Raw genomic sequence first — 7017 nt, 5'->3', positions numbered from 1 at the left:
AAAAAAAATCCAATCAATAAATGAACAAATAAACTAAACAGGCATTTCTCGGGAAAAAAATACAAATGACCAACAAATATATGAAAAAAATCAACATCCTTAGCAAACAGGGAAATGCAATCAAAAACCACACTTTCAGTGCAATGAGAATGCAATCATCAAGAATACACAATAAATGAATGCGAAGTACTATAACTACTTTGAAAAGTAGGGAAGTCCTCAAAGGACTAGGAATAGGGCTGGGGCTAGGGCTCAGTAGTAGAGCACTTGCCTCACATGTGTGGGGCACTGGGTTTGATCTTCAGCACCACATAAAAATAAATAAAGATATTGTGTCCATCTATAACAAAAAATTTTTAAAAAGACTAGGAATGAAAGCACCATATGACTTTCTATACCACCCGTATACCACTATACCATTAGATATGTATCCAAAAGAACTAAAATCAGCATATTTTAGTGATACATGCATACCCACGTTTGTTTATAGCAGTGCAATTTGCAACAGCTAAGTAATGGAATTGACCTAGGTGTTCATCAACAGACAAACAGATAAAGAAAATGTGATATATAGCTGGGCATGGTGACACATACCTACAGTTTCAATGACCTGGGAGGCTGAGGCAGGAGAATTGTAAATTCAAGGCTAGGCTCAACAATTTAGAGAGGATCCTGTCTCAAAATAAAAATTAAAAAGGGCTGGTAGAGCACCCTGGGCTAGTAACCCCTACCGACCTCCCAAACACACAAATGTGGCTTATATACAAAATAGAGTTTTACTCAGCCATTAAGAATGAAATTGTGGGGCTGGGATTATAGCTCAGTGGTAGAGTGTCTGCCTAGTATGTATGAGGCACTGGGTTTGATTCTCAGCACCACATATAAATAAATAAATAAATGTCCATTGACAACTAAAAAAATTAAAAAAAAATAATAATGGCCAGGTGCAGTGGTCCATGCCTGTAATCTCAGCAGATCAGGCTGGAAAGTTCAAAACCAGCCTCAGCAACTTAGAGAGGCTCTAAGCAATTTGGTGAAATCCCGACTCAAAATTAAAAATTAAATTTAAAAAGGGCCAGGGATGTGGTTCAATGTTTTAAGCGCCCCTGGGTTCACTCCCCAGAACAACAAGAACAAAAAAGATTAAATATTCTCTTTCATATGCAGAAGCTAGAGAGAGAGAGAGAGAGAGAGAGAGAGAGAGAGAGAGAGAGAGAGAGAGAAATAAAAGGGGAGGGGAATCTCAGAAAAATAGAAGTAAGACTAAGAGGGTACAGGAAGGGGAGACGGAGAGGGAGGGAGGTGAGGAGGACATGAGGAAGTACTGAGAAACAAAATCTACCAAATTATATGTCTAGGTATGAATATACCACAGTGAATCCTGCTTATATGTATAATGACAATGCATTAATTAAAATAGCAATAAGAATAATAACAGAAGGGAGATCAGTAAAGCAGAGCAAGTAGATAAGGGGAAAGGAGGGAAGGGAAAGGGAAGATACTGCGGAAGGAGACCGAGCAAATTCTGTTATGTGCATGTATGAATAGGGCATAATGCATATCACCATTATGTACAATCATGCACCAATAAAAAAGATGAACCCAATTTTTTTTAATTTAAATTAAAAATGTCAAAAAGAAAGAAAGGATAAAGAAAATGATGTTTCAGAGGCAAACTGGCGTCTGACAGCAGAAGCACGCTTCAACAACACCTTTCGGTGGGAGGAGAGTGGAGCCCACGCGACTGGTGCGGCTCTGCGCCCCGCACGCTCACGTGACCCGGAGGTGGGCGCGCGCCCGAGCTGCAGGCGGGGCCTCTGCGCAGTTGTCTGGTGCGTTTGTGCCGGTCACTGACTACCTCCCTGTGACCTGCCGAGCGGTCCCCAGGAATCGCAGGGCGAATTGCACAGGCTGTTTTCCTCATCATTTCCTTAAGCCTGCATGTTTTTAATCGTACCTCTGAAAATCCAAGCCCTTAGGCGTCCTCCTCTCCACCAATTCTGTATCCTGAATAAGGCCATACAGATTCGATTATCATACTGACAGATAACTACATGTATTTCAAAAACCACAACTCGAAGATTACCAGCTGGCCGTCAGTGCCTAACAGCTTGTACATTTTGGAGTCATTTACTACACTTTCTACTTAAGAACACTAATACTTCTTTTTTTTTTTATTTCAGAGATCATATGAAAAGAACATGAATTACAGGGAATGAAATTACAGTACATAAGTGAGACCTAGATTCTTACTTTATGGTGACTATAATAACTTTCAACATATAAGAAGATTTCAAAGTTCACTGGATTCTTTCATTTCCTTTTCGTTTTCCAATACAAGAAAGAATAATCAAGTAGTTCTTTTTAAATAATTTTGAAAAAATATTATTTGATCCCAAAGAATAGAATTCACACCTTTTGCTCTCTGCTCTTTTAAGTTCTTCCACAACCTGATGAATTGGTAAGGAAAGATCCAAAACATATTCTGGCCTTTATCTTAGTTCTGTTTGCCATGAGGTAAATGCAGTTCCTTCTTTATTTATTTGTTTTTGTGGTGCGAGGGTTCGAACCCAGGGCCCTTTACCAACTGAGCTATCTCCCCAGCCCAATGTGGTTACTTCTTAATAGTGATGTTTAACCTCGGTTCAGTGAATTCAATTTTTTTTTTTTTTTTTTTGGTGGGGGCAGCCTTTGGTAGAGTGGGATACACATGGGAACTGAGTCTGAGCTTTGACTTGTGTGTTGAATTCAAAGGGATGCTTTCTTGTGCTAGATGAAAGGTAAAAGATTACTTGCCTAGTTTACCATCAGCTCTGGGCAGAATAATTATTTGAGGCCTGACATTTAATACAACAGCGATCACAGATATTGCCACTGAAAGCTTTACCAACAAAGCAGGAACCAAAGAACCTTACACCAGTGTCTAACTTCAATTCACTAAAGTGAGGGACAGAGCTGTGAAATGAGGGTAAACTATCAAGTGTTTCTTCAACACAAGGGAAAGAACAGTACAGCAAAGAGAACCATCCATATGTAGTAAGAATGAGCTTACAGGGCACATGGAGTGCCCAAATGCAATGGAAGAGTCTGACTGTGAAGAATTAGATATGTTATTTTACCCAACCCTGTGGGACCTCACCTCATGGGAATGGGGTCTATGCTGCAACCTCTGAGCAAGGAATGAACTGGGATGAAAGGAAAGGTAAGACCAAATTCCTTTTGTGTATTACTTTTGCATTTGGTTCTCCCTCTCAGTTACCTTACCCCAGTAGATCTCTTTTATAAGATACTCTAATAGAATTGTGGGGGGGATATGATTTATTATGTATAGCAGTGTTCATCTCCATGCACTTGTTTTTACTGCTTTCGTTAGTGATGCTTATACAAAAATATTATTAATTACTTCAACAAACTCATTATCTTGTTTTTGAATTTGTTTTGACAACCACAAAGGGATGTTGCTAGGGTTCTGTTTCAAATCAATACAATTGTTAAAGTTTCAAATGCTTGTTTCCACCAGCAACTAGGGAACTTTTATTTAAAAAATTTAAATTATCATTCATTAAATATCATTCTTATCATGACACCAGCATGCTGGATATAGTTTCCACTTTCTCCAGCACACTGAGAAGGCTGTGAGTTTCTCAAGGTCATAGCCACCTCCTCTCCTTTTTTGTTTCCCATGTCCTAGTACACTGGTAGGCCGACAGGATGTGCTCTGAGGTTGTTGCTAAATAGATGAAAGGCTTCTGATTCAACTTGATTCACTTTTGTTATAAGCACTGTGCACTGGTGAGAAATCATGGAGCACAACTAAAAAGAAAGCATTTAAAATTCCAGCTCTACTATAGAGACTGTAGGAGGAAAGGAAAGTCCTACCTGGAAAAAGAAAACTTGTCTTAAAAAAACATATATAAGAGAACTAAAGCCTACAGTGGAGAAATGAGATACTGAGTTTGATTTAATATGTCATCCTTATCTATAGTGAATTTTTTCTTTCCTTTTTTTTTTTTTGTTTTGTTTTTTTGTTTGTTTCTGTGCTGAGGTTGAACCAGGGCCTTATGCATGCTAAGCCCTTGCTTTACCGCTGAGCTATACCCCCAAATCAAGAAGTTAATTTATCTTGCTGAAGTTCAAAAAACAAGCAAATATAATGGTTAGTTTAGGTTACCTTAAAATAATTTGCTTTCAATTATACATTTATACGTAAGTTGATAATTTTTATGTTGATTAATTTCAGAATAAATTAATAAATTAATCTTAATGCATACCGATTCAGGGCATTAATCTATGTAATAATTAGCCAAATTTTTTTCTTGGTTATGACAGGTAGCCTGAGGTACCGCATTATGTACTAATGTAAATCTGTTTTAGTCTTTGACATACGAAGAAATTGTCAACTTTTAGAGCTAGAAGGAGTCCTGAAAATCTCATGCTACAACACCTTCAATTTATTGAAGAAGGAATTGAGACAGAGTGCTAAGAAGTAATGCACCAAAACGAACAGATGATTAGAGTGTTCTACCAGAAACTCTAGCTTTTGCCAGAGTTCTGGCCCCAGTTCCTCAGGACTCTATTCTGTTGGGTAGAGCCTACATTAACTACCCCTTAATTATCTCATTTGGGTTTCTTTCTCCTCCAAAGCTTTTTAAATACAGGTTTTAGGACTGGGAATGTAGCTCAGTGGTAGAATGCTTATCTAGCATGTGCAAGACTCTGGGTTCCATCCCCAGCACAGCGTACACACACACACACACACATACACACACACGTACGTACACACACTTTAGAGAATTTCTAATTAATAATAAGATAATATGGAACTATAGAATGTCTTTCCATTTGTAGAATCATTACCTATTATTAGCAAAATTATGGTCCTTACTATAAAAGAAATTTCATTTTTTGAGGCACATATATTAAGAAAAATGTAAAAGGATTTTTGTCAAAATTTTTCAAATCAATTCTTCTTGAGCTTGAGTCACATGCACCAACATAAATGATTCAACTCTAAAGTAAGATTAGGATATTCCTAAAGGCTGTAAATTAATAATTTCAAACTCGGTCTCAGGGTTTAGCTCTGTGGAAAAGTGCTTGCCAAACATATGCAAGACCCAGAGTCCCATTCCCCAAACCAGGAAAAAAAAAAGAAAGAAAGAAAAAGAAAAATTCAAACATTTCTCCTTAAAATATTGCTTGAAACCTTCAAACGTATACCACATAAAATGTGGAGCTGCTGTGCTTGAAGTTGAAGAAAGTCCCAGCAGCTCAGCCTCCTTTCTTTTTCTTCATTAGAGACTGGATGGCAAAGTTGAAAAAACCAATGACTTAAAAGAGCTTCTTAGAAATGGCCAGAACCACATCTAGAGAAAGATGGTGAGTGAGTGAGGCTGATCTGTTGCATCAACCAATTTAATGACTATAGCATAACGAATTTAATTTAGCTGTGTTGCTCTGTGATGCTAAGTTCAAATACACTCATCTCTGTTTTTTGAAACCTCCATATATCTTACTTGTTCTTTATTCTCATCTCTTGCTTTTTGAAAGCTCCATATATCTTACTTGTTCTTTATTCTCTGTGCCAGGGTTTTACTTTAATTTTGCTAAATTTATTTTTATGTATTCATTTGTTTTCAAGACAGAGTCTCTCCATGTTGTCCAGGCTGGCCTGGAACTTCTGAGTTCAAGCAATCCTCCTGCCTCAACCTCAGCCTCCAGACTAGCTGGGATCTGCAGGTGCACAACTCCAGCAAAGTGTGTATCCCAGAGTGAGAACCACTCTAATGATTTTCTTTCTTTTCTTTTCTTTCTTTCTTTCTTTCTTTCTTTATTTATTTTGGTGCTCATTATTGAACCTTATGCATCCTGAACACATACTCTCCTATTGAGCTACACCCCAAGCCCAACATGGAAGGGTTTTAAAATGCAACTGCAAGGTGGTTAAGAATCACCTAAGGAATTCATTGAATGTACAGCTTCTCAGTCGGTATTCTGTCACTTCTCTTTCAGGAGGTCAGGGGTGCAGCCAGTCTATCTGTACTTCTAACAAGTGCCTCGAATGAATTGTGGACCCTTTCAGAAACACTGCTCTGGAGCATCTCACAAAATGCCTTACATGTGACACTTATGGATAAGAATTATTTCTTGGTTTTAATTTTCACCATATTGTTAAAGAAGACTTCACGTTTTCAAACCCTCATGATTGTGTGAATTATGACAGTACTAATTGACAATCCAATTAATATATATTAAATTGGCATGGGTCTATAGGCTTTTGACTAAAATGAGATATGTGGGATCTTATGGAAACACTTTGATTTAAATAAGAATTCTAATAAGTAATAAATTGGAAAAGCATTAGAAGAAAAATAAGAGAAATGTTTTTTGTCCTTTATTTTTCTACCTGAAATCAACTACTAACATAGTACTTAGTGGTAAAACCTTGTGGGCCTTCATTTGAAAATCTGAAACAAAAGTATCATCTGTGTTCCCTAATAGTGATTATTATTCAGTGTGGTTCTGATAGTTTTAGTCAATGTAAAGAGATGATGACAAATTACCTTAACTATTGGAAAAATGAGATCAAATTGTCTTTTTTATCTCACCCTTTTTTACAGTTGCTATGTCTGTGGAGGTAAAAAAACCCCAGGAGTTGGGGGTGTGACTCAGAGTTAGAGCATGTGCTTAGCATGTGAAAACTGGCTCAATCCCCAGTACCACAACAAACAAACAAACAAACAAACAAAGCCCAACAGAACAGGGCTGGGGATATAGCTCAGTTGGTAGAGTGCTTGCCTTGCAAGCACAAGGCCCTGGGTTCAATCCCCAGCACCACCAAAAAAAAAAAAAAAAAAAAAAAAAACCAACAAAACATAGCCCAAGAAAATCATTGTTGGAAAATTAAGATAATTCATAAAGCACCTGGTTATAAAATCAATATTTAAATATAGGGTTGGAGATGTAGCTCAGTGGTAGAACACTTGCCCAGCATATGCAACACCCTGGGTTCAGTCACTA

At 37.5% G+C, this 7017-nt stretch overlaps 1 long non-coding RNA gene across 1 annotated transcript; it reads left to right on the top strand.

The window, feature by feature from the left end:
• The first annotated feature begins 2189 nt into the window (after positions 1 to 2189).
• LOC124961623 (uncharacterized) lies at positions 2190 to 6628 on the top strand. The gene is made up of 4 exons (XR_007104308.1): positions 2190 to 3202; positions 5296 to 5376; positions 5639 to 5754; positions 6010 to 6628. It is a non-coding gene; the product is annotated as an uncharacterized LOC124961623 (long non-coding RNA).
• Positions 6629 to 7017: the final 389 nt, after the last annotated feature.

The sequence above is a fragment of the Sciurus carolinensis genome, chromosome 12, assembly GCF_902686445.1.
Source record: "Sciurus carolinensis chromosome 12, mSciCar1.2, whole genome shotgun sequence".
Lineage (NCBI taxonomy): Eukaryota > Metazoa > Chordata > Mammalia > Rodentia > Sciuridae > Sciurus > Sciurus carolinensis.
Note: the sequence above shows the minus strand (reverse complement) of the source record. Positions and strands in the feature narration are given on the sequence as shown.